Source organism: Carassius gibelio, chromosome B14 (assembly GCF_023724105.1).
Source record: "Carassius gibelio isolate Cgi1373 ecotype wild population from Czech Republic chromosome B14, carGib1.2-hapl.c, whole genome shotgun sequence".
NCBI classification, from domain to species: domain Eukaryota; kingdom Metazoa; phylum Chordata; class Actinopteri; order Cypriniformes; family Cyprinidae; genus Carassius; species Carassius gibelio.
In genome coordinates this window covers 7,399,007-7,414,976 of record NC_068409.1, presented here as the reverse complement: position 1 = coordinate 7,414,976, position 15,970 = coordinate 7,399,007, and the positions used below count along the sequence as shown (strand labels likewise).

General features: G+C 40.6%; 1 protein-coding gene across 42 annotated transcripts in view; it reads right to left on the bottom strand.

The window, feature by feature from the left end:
* The window catches only part of LOC127971886 (NACHT, LRR and PYD domains-containing protein 12-like), a 280,835-nt gene that overhangs the window by 112,902 nt on the left and 151,963 nt on the right, over positions 1 to 15,970 (bottom strand). The window lies entirely within an intron of this gene.

Genomic DNA, 15,970 nt, shown 5'->3' with positions numbered 1-15,970 from the left:
AATGTTTTAAATTGCATGATAAAAATTCTAAAATATTTTCTGATAAAATCTTACTAAACAAGTCTCTAGTTTTTTGTTCAGTTAACATTAACATTGTCTTTCAACATTTTTAAAGGGTAAGTAAAAAAAATATTCAATCAATTTTGCATTGTTACAATGTTGGTAACATTTGTAAAAGAACAATGTTTATTCTTTCTCCAAGATACCGTTTATTTGCTGGCAAAACTGATGCAAAACAGCATTTTTTCATTTAGATACTGCATTGTGTCATTTCCTCAAAACTTCTCATTTCATTTTGCATTATCCTGCAGAGTTCTGCTTACAAATAAAAGGGGACATGTAGGTCCACATAACTCAGAGAGAGTAAATACTGTTCATTTACAGATATAAGAGACATTGCAATATAGCAGGTTGAAAATCATCAAATTTACCCTTATAGGCAAAATAAGGATAATATTTGTTTTGTGTATCTAATGTTTTGTGTGGTCATGTACAGTTGTCGTCGTCTGTAGTCTTTGTGAGCATTGGTGTTATCTGAAGTCTTCACAAGTGAGTTTGGATTGAATCTGGAGCTGGTGTCATCTCTAGAAACCTTGGGATGGCCATCCTGAGATAGAAACAGGAAATAAAAAGAAAAGAAAGTTTAGCATAGCTGCTGCTGTTCATATTATTTCAGACAAAAGATTATGTATTTAATCAAATATAACTGGAGTGCATAGTTATTAGATGTGTTGTGTGAATACTAAACTATGTATTTTAATCTAATTTAAACTAAAAAAGTGTGCCCGAGCACCAAATATTATTAGGAAGGCTATTTCAAAGTAAAATACCAAAAAGTTCTACTTCCTTTAGTGGACTTTGATAAACCTCACTACAGGCCAAGCATCACAGCTGCTGCTGCTCCCATTTGTGCTTATTTTGCTATATATATCTGATTTGATCACAAGTAGGTTTAATAAACGCACATCCAAAAACTTTAGGCAGGTGCTCAATCACATGATACACTTCACCAGTCAGTAAACAAAAGTCGACACACTGCCACTAATGCTCTCAAAAATCAGTTTATTGATGAAGTGTTTCATGTGATACCTTAGTAAAAGTATTGTGGAACAGGCATCTCTTTAGAATGGAATACACATGCCACAGCACCATTTCAGTAGGTGGAACATCCTATTTGTAATTTATACTACCGTTAAAAGTTTGGGGTCAGTAAGATTTATTACATCTTTGAGAGAAGTCTCTTCTGCTCAACAAGGCTGGCTTTATTTGATCAAAAGGAAGTAAAAAACAGTAATATTGTGAAATATTACAATTTAACACAACAGTTTTCTACGTGAGTATATTGTGAAATGTAATTTATTTCTGTGATCTAAGCTAATTTTTATTACTCCAGTCTTCAGTGTCACATGATCCAAGTCAAGTCACTTTTATTGCCACCTCACCACAGCACATGTGCCTTGGTGAGTGAAATTCTTTTGAGCTTGCTTCAGAAATTGCAGAAACAATTAACATATAACCATACAGACTTCAACAGGTGAAAGTGTGCCATATGCACATACATATAGTGAGTACACACAGTGTACTATTAGACATACTTACAGTTAACACTATACATTATACGCAGTATGTAGATAGGCTACAGTTCATACAGTTAGCACTAAACATTATACACTATACACAGAATGTACACGTTCCACATTATGTAAACATATATAAGCATAAAAATATGCTAAGGTGAAACAGAGTGTACTTGAAATGGATAAATAAATGTCATGGATGTGCATTGGATGGTATCCAGCGGAAATGGTTAGGGTATTGTATTAAAAGCAGTGTGTATGTGTAGTCCAGTGTTGAACTGTTGGAGTTAAAGTGCAGTGTGTGGCATACCATATTGTGGGAGTATATGCTGTAGGGTGTATTAGTTCTGACTGTTCATTAGTCTGAAAACCTGAGGGAAAAATCCCTATCCCTCAGTCTGCCAGTGCGTGATCAGATGCTGCGGAGACGTCTTCCTCAGGGTAGCAGAGAGAGCAGTCTGTGGGTCGGGTGGCTGGAGTCACTGATGATCCTCCGGACTTTCCTTATGCACGGCCTGTCGTAGATGTCCTGGAGGGAGGGAAGCTCACCTCCAATAATGTGGCTGGCAGTTCGCACGACCCTTTTCAGAGCTTTACGGTTGCCAGCAGTGCGGTTTCCAAACCAGGCAGTGATGCAGCCGGTCAGGATGCTCTCTATAGTTCATGTGTAGAATGTTCTGAGGATGCTGGGGCTCATTCCAAACTTCCTCAGCCATTTCAGGAAGATGAAGCATTGATGTGCCTTCTTCAGCACTGCGTCAGTGTGTATGGACCAGGTGAGATCCTCGCTGATGTTAACGCAGAGGAACTTGAAGCTGCTTACCCACTCCACATGTCTCTTGTCGATGGTGATGGGTGTGTGTTCTCTGCTCTGTCTCCTGAAATCCACCACCAGCTCTTGGTCTTGTCGATGTTGAGTGAGAGGTGGTTCTCCTGACACCATTTAGTCAGGGTGCTCACCTCCTCTGTAGGCCGTCTCATTGTTGTTGGTGATCAGGCCTTTCACCGTTGTGTCATCAGCAAATTTGATGATGATGTTGGAGTAGGCTTGGGCGGTATCCAAATTTTGATACCATCAAACCTCCTCCCTATTTACCTTGGTATAAAGTATTACCGTGAATAATTAAAAAATGATGACGTAAGGCTAAGACTGCATCACCAAACTGTTGGCTTGTGCCTAAACCATTCAGAAACTGAATACCAAACACTAATACTGAAACAATAATGAAATGACATGCACAAATGTCAGTGCAGTGAAAACTCCTCAGCACAAACGTCTCAGGTTTCTCGATGAAAACATGAGAAGTAAGAAAAAAAAACCATTTGAACATTATCAGAACATTTTCCTTTATGGTAGTGGTGCGGGTGCAGCTGCCGCCACCAACGATGAAGAGGATGCAATGACAACTCGTCGGAAAAGGCTGAGCCAGTTCTTCAGCGATGATTACAGAGATTCCAGCCGAGACGAGTGTGAACAGTTCTTGCTGGAGCCATGTATTCCTCCAGATGAGGATCCCATTCAGTGGTGAAACGAAAACACGAAGCGCTTCACAAAACTTATTCGCTTAGCACACCGTTATTTGTGAGTCCTGCCAACGTCTGTGCTGTCAGAGCGCGTTTTCTCCGCGGCTGGCCTTACTGTTAACAGACTAAGGAGCCGACTTTCCCCCGATCATGTTTACATGCCAGTGTTTCTTAACAAGAACATGTAAAACAATAGAAAAAAAAGCAAAAAAAGATTTGCTGACAGTTTCAAAGTTTCAAAGTTAATTGTAAGCTACATTCTGTACAATAGCCTAATTGCTGCAGGCTGCTTTACATTTTTTCTTTGTTTCAAGAGTTCACACTAATTAGCTGAAGTATTATAATGCGTATTTGGTGTGCTGTCTGGGGAAGGGGCTCCGAGCTCGGGAATGGCCCGAACCTAGAGTAGCCCCCCCGTATATAAAAGTGTAAAATGAACTCTAATGGAGGAGATGGGGTGGAGGGGGGATGCTGATAAACTGTCAATGGAGACAGGTAGGCTAATTCAGCTGTATTTATACCCTAAGGTTGATTATCTTTAGTGGCCCCAACTGTGCAAATTATGCTAATGTAACAGGTATTTTTTTAAAGAGACTTTTATTTTGACGGGTTGGCCTGTTTTCAGCAAGTTCGCGGGAGAGGCAAAGACGTCTGGGAAGAAGGGAGAGGGAGATCGGTTTTTACGAGAGAAAGACACGCCATGATTGCTGTCTGAGAGATTCACCGGGAAAACGTGAAAGAAGATAGTAACACAGTTCATCTCAGTTTTTGTGGGTTAAATGAACATTAACGCCATCGTCGTTTGAGACTGGAAACGGAGCTGGTGCAGAAGTTCGGCTGATTGCGTCATCGAACAGAGTGAGAGACTGGCTGAGAGCACGAGAGTTAGTTGCTGGAGCCGTGAGTTTCGTTCTGAACACTGCTGTTTTGCATTTTTCGAACTGTATGTATCCTTGAGAGTTTTTCTGCGTGCAGGAATCATTAATGAGCTGTGCTTTGGATTGGGAGACGTTAATTTCTTCCTGCTTGTCAATCTAGTTCACTTGTTAGTGCGCGAGAATATGTAAATGAACTTGAAGTGAGTTTTTTTCAGCGGTTAATCTTTCCACTCCCTGAGTATTTTTGTATTTTTGTGGAGACTGTCCATTGCCTAAAATCGGATTTGCTTTTGGGGAACTTTTTTTTATTTTAATTTTTTTCCTCTCTCTTTTGAGACTTGAGTCAGTGCGTGCTGTGGCAGAGCGGTGCCATTTTGTTTCTGAAATAATTTTTTTTGTAGTGGCAATTTGCTAGTTTTTTTATTATTACCCTGCCATCCTGACGACATCTTCTTACTTTCCTGCCCCAGCTGTTCATTTTTTCATTACAGGTCATCGCAAGTAATTTCTTCAGTTTCATCGTTGCTACAGACTGGTACAAACATTCATTGCACATATACACATATGAACTCTTTACTGATGTAGACTGAACTGGACCGAGAACTTGAACTAGATAACAGAACTGAGTTTGATGTGAAAATTGAATCATCTGTCGAATCTCAAGAGTCATTTCAGAGTTCATTTGAACTAAGTCAAGTTATTTCTGAGTTTATTTGAAGTGATTCATTAGTGAACTGATTGTTATTCCAGAGGTGAACACAAGTTTTATGGTTAAACAGTTGGTGGTGCACCACGGGTAAAGATTATTGTGACTACTTTATTTGAATAACATTGTTATATATATATTGTTTTGTTTTGCTTTGTTTTTTTATTTTTCATGTCTTGTTCTGATGTGCTTTATCTTGCGCTGAAAGGGAAAAAAGACATTCTAAAAAAATAATTAAATCTGATTAAATGTTAAACTAAGCCTCAAGAGTATTATCATTGTTGAACTTACCTTGGAGTAGGGGCGTCTTACTTGCTCTGTTAGGTACCAGGTTGGTGGGAATGTGAATTGGTATTGTTAGATTGCCTCACATATTTACACTTCAGGCGGCCACCAAATTAGTACAAGTATTTGTAGACTTAACTGAAGCCACACTCTCTGGTTCCTTTTAGTATATAATACAACAGAGTAAGGTAACACGTATACATAACCTATACATTGAGACTCAAAGCACTGAGGTGGGGGACCAAGATCCTTTCCTTCTTAAGTCTTCCGAGGTAACATTAATTTCCCCTACTAAGCGGGCAGTAACGCTCCCGTTACACTAAGTATCTGATGTGCTCCTCCCGAACCTTGTTATGAAATTACATTTATTTATTCATTTATTTATTTATTTTTTGCTTTTAGTCTGTACTTTTGTTTGTTTGCACGCATTGTTAAAGGTTTTCAGCTACAAAACATTTGTTATTGTGTGTAAGCTTGTTCAAAAATGACAGAAACAATAAATGTTGCTGAAAAATAACGTCTGTCTCATTAAACTTAATTTAAATAAAGGAATATTCGAATATTCATTTTTTGTGAGCACAAAATTATTCGAATGTAATATTTGCGAATGTGTATATATATATATATATATATATATATATATATATATAATAAAAATTATTGAAAAGCAATAGGTCTAAATAAAAACTTCTTCTTTCCTATTAATTAGGTTTATGGACTGTATTGCCTGGTTCCGACTTAGTTGGGATCATCACGGGGCATTGGTAAGAATGCACAAAAGTCCAAAGTCCAATCACAGTTTTAATAGTAGGATCAAGCCATCAACATACTCAGGGCATTGCATGAACATATTAAGGGTGTGTGAGTGTGGTTTCTATAATAAAACAGAAATATAAATAATCCGTTTACAGTAATAAATGATATACATTTTACTCAAAAGAATAGAAACGTGAGGATACATGACTATAAAACAGAAATATAAATAATCCGTTTACAGTAATAGATGATATACATTTTACTCAAAAGAATAGAAACGTGAGGATACATGTAACAATTGACTATAAATAGACACGTGACTATCGTCTTATAACTATATCTCAATCGAGTGTAATCTTCACAATCCACATAAATATGGCTTAATAACATCTGTAAATTGTAGATACTAAAGTAAACATATGGAAAAATATGAGTCGTTATAATTATTTCACTTATACAGCGCGCATCGGAACACACGTGCAAAGATAATGCACACAGTCATACCGCTAACATTAGTCTCACGGAAATCCGAAAACACTCAACATCTGAACGTTTCAACCCATAATACAACAAATAGCAGTATAAACAAGATTAAAGACTGTATAAGTGGAAATTAAACTTACTTTCAAAGTTACGCACACTCATCTACAGGGCTGCCAACTTTTGAGTTCAGCTTAGAGTTAGATTCTGGGGGCGTGGCTTTGTTATGAGGGAGGAGCTTATGGAGGGGCATGGCTTGGTATGGAAAAAAATACAAACACAAAATCCTTGCATTAGCAGAAGTGTGGACGGCTGATACAAGCGTTCTTTTCTTGCCTGTCCCTGACACTTTAGATAACATCCTATAACAGAAAATTCAAATTTATCCATACTGACACCACCCAATATCAAATATCTGGACATTATTGAAGAGCTGTGATTGATATAAATAAAATCATTTTAATATGGGATGTCGTTGACTTGACATTCTGTTCTTAGAAAACAATAATTAACATTTACTACATTAGGGCTGTCAAAATGGCTGAAAAACTAAATTCGAATTTTTTAATTGTATATTATTAAAATTCTAATTATATTCGAATTTAAAATGCATAATTTCAGTTAGGGTGAAGAGAAACTTTTTGCTTCTATCCTGATGCCACAAGAGGGCGCATCGAGCAAAATATTACTAATGCACGTTTAATAAATGCATTAGAATACATGACTATTAAGTGAATAATATTAAACAAAAATGTTTATAAACCAATTATAATTAAGTTGCTCAAACAACTATAAACAAAACAGCATCATGTATACATACATAGTTTAATACAGAGCGCGGAAAGCCAATCACAGAGTCCATTTTACATTTAAAAACATGAGATGCAGTGGGATGGGGAAAACCCACCATAAATTCTCCAGATAAGTTTTTAAAAAGTTAATTTTAATTTTACATGGCTTTCTAAATATTCGGCTCTCTTGTGAGAGACGCGAGTGTGCGAAATGCGTTCTATGTGAACAGCTTGATTTAGGTTTTGATGTAAACAACGTCTTCTCCACATTGTTGTTCTTTTTTTCCGCAATATTTTGAAAGAACGTCGCTGCAGCACTGCATCTAGTGGCTTTAACTGGAAAGGCTAAAAAGAAAATTATAATGCAATGAAACTTACATTGTCATCGCATCTGCACTGATAAAGGCCAAAATATACTTGGGCCTTCCGCATCCACGCTGCAATATGTAATTTTCATCATCAATAGGGCTCGCGGACAGCTGCACACCCCGCCCGCATGCAGGCAATTTATGAGACATACAACAGTGCATGCACGAGGTGAATGACGAGACAGAAGTGGTACTGCGTGTCGAGCTCATCCGCCTTTGGAAAGCTTGGAATGTGAAGTATTACCCGGGCAGGGCCGTAAAGCAGCCTCCTTAACGCACACCTTTTTTTTTTTTTTTTTTGACATCCCTAACGTTACTAGGCATGTCCAGATACTGTTTTTTATGATAAAGTTATGTAAAATAACTGCTCAGTGCTGCTGCAACAAACAACTCTGCTAATGCTAACTTAATTCTATAAAAACTACAGTATATAACCGCATAGGCCTGTTAGTTACTAGCCTGAACTGGACGGAGACAAGAAGCGCCCTGTAACTCACTGACCTGCCTGCGTTCACAATTCACACGGTTCAGATGGGAGAGAGAACGGCTGACTACACAGTTTATGGGAATACATTGTGTATTTCCCTCACAATTGTCACAAAAAAAAAACTAACTAAACTGTCTGTCTGGTATCTCTGTGAGTTGATTTGCGAGATCATGCGGTGCGCAATTTTTTTCCTCACTGCTGCACGAGTCTGCGTGAGAATACGGGGGTGTGGCGTGAGAGCGTGAGAATTGGGTCAATTGTGTGAGTCACACGCTGAATGCGTGAGAGTTGGCAGCTATGCATCTATGGCTTGAATACACGCGAGCCCTCCAAAGCCTTCAAGCGAAACATAAGTTGCGTCAGACTCTGGGGGCGGGACTATGTTACGACTGTCAATCATTCACAACCCACCAATAAGAATTAACTTTTCCAGTCTTCTTTCCAAAATTGTTTTAATGAAAACCAAATAAAAATACCTGAATCCATTAAATAAATAAAAAAATTAACACAGTGCCAATAGGAACGAATGGCAAGTGGCATACAATCTAGTCAAGATTTTTCGCTAGGGCACGTTGTGGACCGACAACTTTACCGTGGTGCTGAAAACCTGCTCCGATGGTGTCCTTGTGGCACAGACGCACAGGTACTTTCGTGCCACTCGCGACATCTGGGGAAAGCACCAGGCAGCATTTTTCCATGAATGAAGTGGGTCCTCGTCTCCTTGAGTAACTGGCTCCAAACAGTAGGCTGTTATTTCAGCTCCGACTCGGTCCTCTACGTTGCCGATGATGAATGGTGTCAGGATGCTTTACTGTTGGCATGACACAGGACTGATGGTAGCACTCACCTTTTCTTCTCCGGACAAGCCTTTTTCCAGATGCCCCAAACAATCGGAAAGAGGCTTCTTCAGAGAATATGACTTTGCCCCAGTCCTCAGCACTCCATTCACTATACATTTACTGCAGAAGATCAATCTGTCCCTGATGTTTTTTTTTGGAGAGAAGTAGCTTCTTTGCTGCCCTTCTTGACACCAGGCCATCTTCCAAAAGTCTTGGCCTCACTGTGCGTGCAGATGTGCTCACACCTTCCTGCTGCCATTCCTGAGCAAGCTCTGCACTGGTGGCACTCCGATCCCGCAGCTGAATCCTCTTTAGGAGACGATCCTGGCGCTTGCTGGACTTTCTTGGATGCCCTGAAGCCTTCTTTACAAGAATTGAACCTCTTTCCTCGAAGTTCTTGATGAACCTATAAATTGTTGATGTAGGTGCAATCTTAGTAGCCACAATATCCTTGCCTGTGAAGCCATTTCTATGCAACGCAATGATGGTTAACAATGGAAGAACAATGATTTCAAGCATCACCCTCCTTTTAACATGTCAAGTCTGCAATTCTAACCCAATCAGCCGGACATAATGATCTCCAGCCTTGTGCTCATCAACATTCTCACCTGAGTTAACAAGATGATTACTGAAATGATCTCAGCAGGTCCTTTAATGACAGCAATGAAATGCAGTGGAAATTTTCATTGCAAAGAAGGACTATGCAATTCATCTAATCACTCTTCATAACATTCTGGAGTATATGCAAATTGCTATTATAAAAACTTAAGCAGCAACTTTTCCAATTTCCAATATTTATGTTATTCTCAAAACTTTTGGCCACGACTGTATATAAGTGCATTGTTTTTTTTGTTTTTTTTTTTAATTGACGGTATGACGGTATTGAAACTGATACCGTTGCTATTTTTAGATCCCGCGGTATACCATATTACCGTATTTCAGCCCAAGCCTAGTGTACAGGGTGTACAGGAGTGGGCTGAGGACACAGCCCTTAGGAGCACCAGTGTTCAGGGTCAGCGGGAATGAAGTATTGATGCCCACTCTGACCACCTAACTTCTGCCTGTCCGGAAGTCCAGGATCCAGCTGCACAGAGATCTGTTTAGTCCCAGAGTCTGGAGCTTCGCAACAAGTGTGGCAGGCACTATGGTGTTAAATGCTGAGCTGTAGTCCAATACTTCCCTTTCCCTAAGCTGTTTAGCTGTAGTAAAATATCCATAGGCTTAATCATGAAACATACTGTTGTCCCACTTTTAACTCTCTCTTTATCTAACCCTCATTGTAGATGCATTCACAGAAGAAGACAACATTTAGAAGTGCAGTGTGGGAGTACTATGACTTGTATAAATCTGCCCAATCAAACAAAGCTGAATCTGAGCAGGGAGCAACATCCACATGTCAGCCTACAATACATGACATTTTTCAGAAACAAAAAAACATGGACAAATCTGGATGACAGATCAAAACAAATGGACAAACTGATCACAGAAATGATCATTTCTGACAACCAACCATTCACAATGGTCTCTAAAATTGGCTTTAAGCGACTCATGGATGTGGCAGAACCACAATATGCACTAAAAAGTGACAAGTATTACTGCCAGCAATCTATGAAAAGGTTGTAAGCAAGATTAAAGCCCTAATCCAGCCAGAGAAGGCTGGATTCTCACTCTCTTTTTCAACCGATTGCTGGTCAGGATCAACAGGGTCAATGATGAGCCTCACATGTCATTTCATTGACAATGAATGGAACAGAAGGCAGGTTGTTTACGAGTGTTAAATACGAGAGTAATGTACGGATCTTATTCTGGGGAATGCATCAGAGACACATTCCTGCACATGCTGGAGGAATGGGAAATTTCCAAAGACCGTGTAGCTCTGGTCCTGCGTGACAATGGCGCAAAAATGGTGAAGGGTTTGAGGCTTGCCGATATTCCGGACCTTAGCTGCACAGCACATACGTTGCAGCTGGTTGTGAACGATGGTTTGTGCTAGCCAAAGAGCTGTGATAGATGTGATTGCCATGCTAAAGAAATGTGTCACTCACTTCCAACATTCCATCTTGGCCAAGCAGCGTCTGAGAAACATCCAGAGGGACCTTGGCCTACCAGAACACAACTTAATCCAGGCAGTCCCAACAAGGTGGAATTCAACACTCCACATGCTGCAAAGGGCATTTGAACAAAAGCGTGCTCTTAATGTCTACTCTGGGGAACACGGCGGTTTTACATGTCCAACTGCCTACCAGTGGGACATCGTGTCCAATTTGATTGAAACACTCATGCCAATTGAGGAAGTGACACAATAACTAATCTGCATCCAGCATCATTCCCTGTGTGACAGTGCTCAAAATGCTACTTGAAGATAAAGGGCCATCAACACAGGGCATCAGAACGCTATGAGGTAATGAGGGAGAGCCTAATCAAGTGATTCGCCAAACTTGAAGACTCAAGAAATGTGGTTCTAGCATGTCTTTTGGATCCACGTTTCAAGAGTCATGCGTTCTCCTCTGCCTCTACACTAAACAAGGCCAAAGAATGGCTTAAAGAAGATGTAGAGGATGCTCTTCAAGAGCAGGTTGAAACAGAGAGAGCCAATCAAGAGGAGCAGGCAGATGGAGAGGAGCCTGCAGCAGAAGACCAAGCCTCTAAAAGGCAAAGGAGAGAAGAGACACCTTGTCATAGCCAAATAGACAAGATTTTCAGTTCTCTTCTTGGTCCCCATACTGGTGATCTGTCAGACAAGGACAGCATTGAAGAAGAGTTACATCAGTACTTCAAAGAGCCAGTGATTGACCGGCGTAAGGGGGATCCACTCCAGTGGTGGAGACAGAATGAAGGGCGCTTCAAGCTACTTGTCAAAGAAGCAAGAACATTTCTTTGCTCACCACCCTCATCAGTCCCTAGTGAGCGTGTATTCAGTGAAGTGTCTGCAATTTATGACAAAAGAAGAAGCAGGCTCACTGGAGAGTATGCGGAGCATGCGGAGCAGCTCTGCTTCCTGCACCACAACCTGGTGCTGCTGAATTGGGACTACACGTTGTTACCCATTTTAATTTACTTTATAAAACTTCAGAGAGATTACATTTATTTTCCATTATTTGTTCATCTGTTGCTGTTTAAATTTGCTTTAAGTTTTACTTTGTTTATAGAATGCTGCTGATGGATGCAAGTTTTACTTAGTTTGCAGAATGCTGCTGATGGATGCTCCCAGCACTTTTTATGTTTGTTGTTATTATTAATATTAATGTTGTTATTATGAACAGTTCTCAGAATTAAAGATGTGTTAAAATAATTTAAAGAGAGTCTTTGTCAGAGGCCTTTTTATTCTTAGTTTTGACATTAATTTTCATTTTTCACTAGACACATATCGGTTCAAAATATCGGTTATCGGTCTCCTTGATCTGTAATAATCGGTATCGGCATCGGCCCTGAAAAATGCATATCGGTCGATCCCTAAACTGTGACTTCTCAAAGATGAGGCGCTGCGCTTTTGCACAGTGTGTTAACTTTTTTTATATATTTTGATTAGATAATCATGCAGTGTTCTAAAATAGCAGCAAATAAAATGTGAGAGTACACATACAATATCAATAACTTGTGTAATTTGTGTATATGTAATGTAATTTTAATATGGCCTTGTGTATGTATTTCAAGATGGCTCTCATTAAGCATGACTGTTGAAATTAAATTGTAATACTTAACAATAAGAGTCCATTTGTAACATTAAGGAAAGCTGCAGAAGTATTGTTCCTTGTTAGAGTGTGTTCATTTGATTTAAACATTTACTAATAGTAATAGGTTTCCTTTTTTACGTTTTAAAGTTTCTTCTTTTAACATTAGTAAAATACGAAATAACTTTAATGATCAATATAATTGTACTGGCCTCACCAAACATATGCGTATTTAGCTATCCAGCACGTATAAACAGCCAGGAGAGGTGAACAAAGAAAAGAGATGATGCTTTATCCCGAGGTCCTTTTTCTCCTCTCCTTTATTTTACACACAGCAGTGCAAAAAAACAAGCTGTAAAACTGTAAACACAAATAAAAGTACATATTAACTCAAATTGCCTTCTTCAATCATTTCCAAAACCAAATGCAACACATACATTGTTTTCTACTAAGCATGAGCCGTCATTACACGGGAAACAGAGGAATCTACACTTCGTGGCAACACGTTAATTTTCTTCTTACACATCTTATTAAAACTACTAATATAAAACGCCTTATATTACACACAGTGTTACTCACCGGCATTGCCCCCAAGGGAAACACAACTGGGCGGAGTTTGAAGAAACTTGACAGCAGAATTTACACAACACGGAGTACAACTCGCTCTGGAAAAGTCGTGTACTAAATGAAAACTAATCTCGTTCCAAACGGGAATACAAACGAGAATACAACAGGAAATAGAAACTGTACACCAAACCTGCCGTTACCACAAGTGTTCGGTAGATGGCGTTAACGCACTGCAAATAACTAAAGAAACACAGAATGAATGAATGAATGATCATTAAGACCAACACACTCCCTGCCTGGTATCTTAAGGATACCACATCTATTACCTTTTAAATGCACACACTTTACTTAAACACAAGTAACATCCTGTTTAGGGGAGAAAAGTAAGACAAGTTCAGTTACAGGTCTTTTAAACACTTTAGGAGTGCCGTGACGAATCACTCTGATATCTACAGTCCTGACAACATTATCTCTGCTGGGAAAAGTTTTGATGACCACTGCCATTGGCCAGTGGTTCCTTGGCACTGCATTGTCTTTCATCAAGATGACGTCTCCTTCTTGCAAGTTAGGCCTTTTGTCCTGCCACCTGGCACGACTTTGCAGGGTGCTCAGGTATTCACGTTGCCATTTGTGCCAAAATGTCTCTGCGAGATGTTGTACCAGCTTCCATTGGTGACGGATGATCTCTGCCTTGCCAAAGTCAGGTGGAGGCGACGATGGGGCTCCTGTCTTTTGTGTCAGAAGCATGGAAGGGGTGAGTATGAGAGGGTTCTCGGGGTCAGTTGACACAGGCAGCAGGGGTCTCGCATTCATAATTGCACACACCTCTGCCATGAGTGTGACGAGGACCTCGTGTGTCAATGAAGAGAAGCGTTGCTGCAGGAACATGGAGTCTAGGATGCGACGGACCAAGCCGATAAGTCGCTCCCAGGCACCTCCCATATGGGAGGCGTGCGGGGGGTTAAAAATCCATGGGCATTGTTGGTCTTGTAGGTAATGTTGCATGTCTGCGTCATCTTCCAGATTCAATTCTTTTGAAGCACCAGTGAAGTTAGTGCCTCTGTCAGACCTAATCTGTGCGGCAGGGCCTCTGATGGAGAAAAATCTCCGTAGAGCATTTATGAAACTAGATGCACTCAGTGTCTCTATCACTTCAATGTGTACAGCATGCACACACAGACAGGTGAACATTACTGCCCACCTTTTGCTGTTTGCTTGTCCACCTCTCGTCCGACGGCTGATAACCTCCCATGGGCCAAACACGTCCAAGCCGACGTACGTGAATGGTTGGGCAACTTGTAGCTGGTCTGCAGGCAGATCTGCCATCAGCTGATGCTCTTGCTTGCCATGCAGTCTCCTGCAGGTGACACATTGGGACAGAGTGCCTCTGATACATGTCTTTCCGCCCACCAGCCACAGTCCAGCGTCCCTGATGGCCCCCTCTGTGAAGTGTCTGCCCTGGTGTTTTACCTGCTCGTGATGGTGGCGCACAAGGAGAGTCGTTAGGTGGTGCTGAACTGGGATGATGAGGGGATTGGTGCGGTTCATCTCAAGGCCAGACTGAGTGATGCGTCCGCCCACTCTGAGAAGTCCAAAGCTGTCAACCACTGGTACTGGTAGCTTTGCAATGTTGCTCTGTTTTGGAATGTCTGACTTACTCTGAATGTTACTGAATTCACTAGGATATCTTTCCTGCTGCATGTTCTTGATCAGTAGTTTCCTTTTCTTTTTCCAGGTTCTCTGGCGTGATTTCTTTCTTCCAGGTATGCCACCCTCTGCATGTATTGTCTTTGTCCGTTTGTCTGAAACACTGGGCTATGTGAATCAAGACCGCAAGTACTCTTAACACAGAAGACCACTTTGAGAAGCGCTCGAAGCGTTCAGTTCCTAAGCTGGGCTGTGTGATTTCCGTGACTAGCGTTGCAACCTGAGGTCTGATATCAGAGTCTAATTCTGGGTCAACTAGATCAAACAGTGACTGATGATCAGCTGGAAGCTTACCAGACAAGAAGGCGATCCGGTCAGCCAGTTGATGTCTCTCAATGATGCAGCAGTAACGGATCTGGAGCCATGGTCGGCCAGGTTGAGCTCTGAGGGGACATACTTCCACTGTTGTGGTGACGTTGCTTGTCTGATGCGTTGGACCCTGTTGCTTACATAAACATAAAATCTTCTCTGCTCATTGTTAACCCTCTGGAGTCTAATAGTCGTGGTCACATTAGATATATTGAAGGGAGACATGAAAAACAGACATCGCGTTGTTTTCATATGGCTTACTTTATCACAGAATATCTGTTTTCGGTGTCTATTTTTAAACTTGTTTAGTTTAAAAATAGACATGTCAAGCTTTCTATAGATATCTCTCTCATGTCTTTTCGGTGAGTATTCACGGAGTTACAGTTCATTTTAATGACGTGTTTGTCAAAGAAGATCAGCGCAGACAAAGACTGCAGACAGCGCACCTTGTTTGTTATCTTTATTTTATAAGTGCACAAAGTTTTGTTGTTATTATGTCTGTATCCAAAAAAAGTAGACCCTTTACAGATTCGATTGATGTATTGCTCTTATCTGTACGATTAAAACTAAAAGTGTAATTCAAGTTCTTTTCGGGGGTTATCAGGAGAAAATGACTCAAAACGCATATATGCGTTAATCGACTCGAAAGGGTTAATATAACCTAACACAACTTTGCTGTCAGAATAGAAAGTGACAGAGTTCATGTGCGAGTCCATACTACTCACAACAGTCTCAGCTATCTCAACTGCAAGGACTGCAGCACAGAGTTCGAGTCTGGGGATTGTAGTCTCCTTCACTGGTGCCAGCTTTGCTTTGCCAAGCACGAATCCGACTTCGGAGCGTCCATTTTCATCGGTCACCTTCAAGTAGGCAACCGCTGCGATTGCTTTGGTTGAAGCATCCGCAAACACACACAACTCTCTCGTGCTTGCTGCAGGGGTGGAGAGAGATGTGTAGCAGCGGGGGCTCTGTATGTCTTGAAGGCATGGAAGGGAGGACTTCCATCTCACCCACTCTGCTTGGAG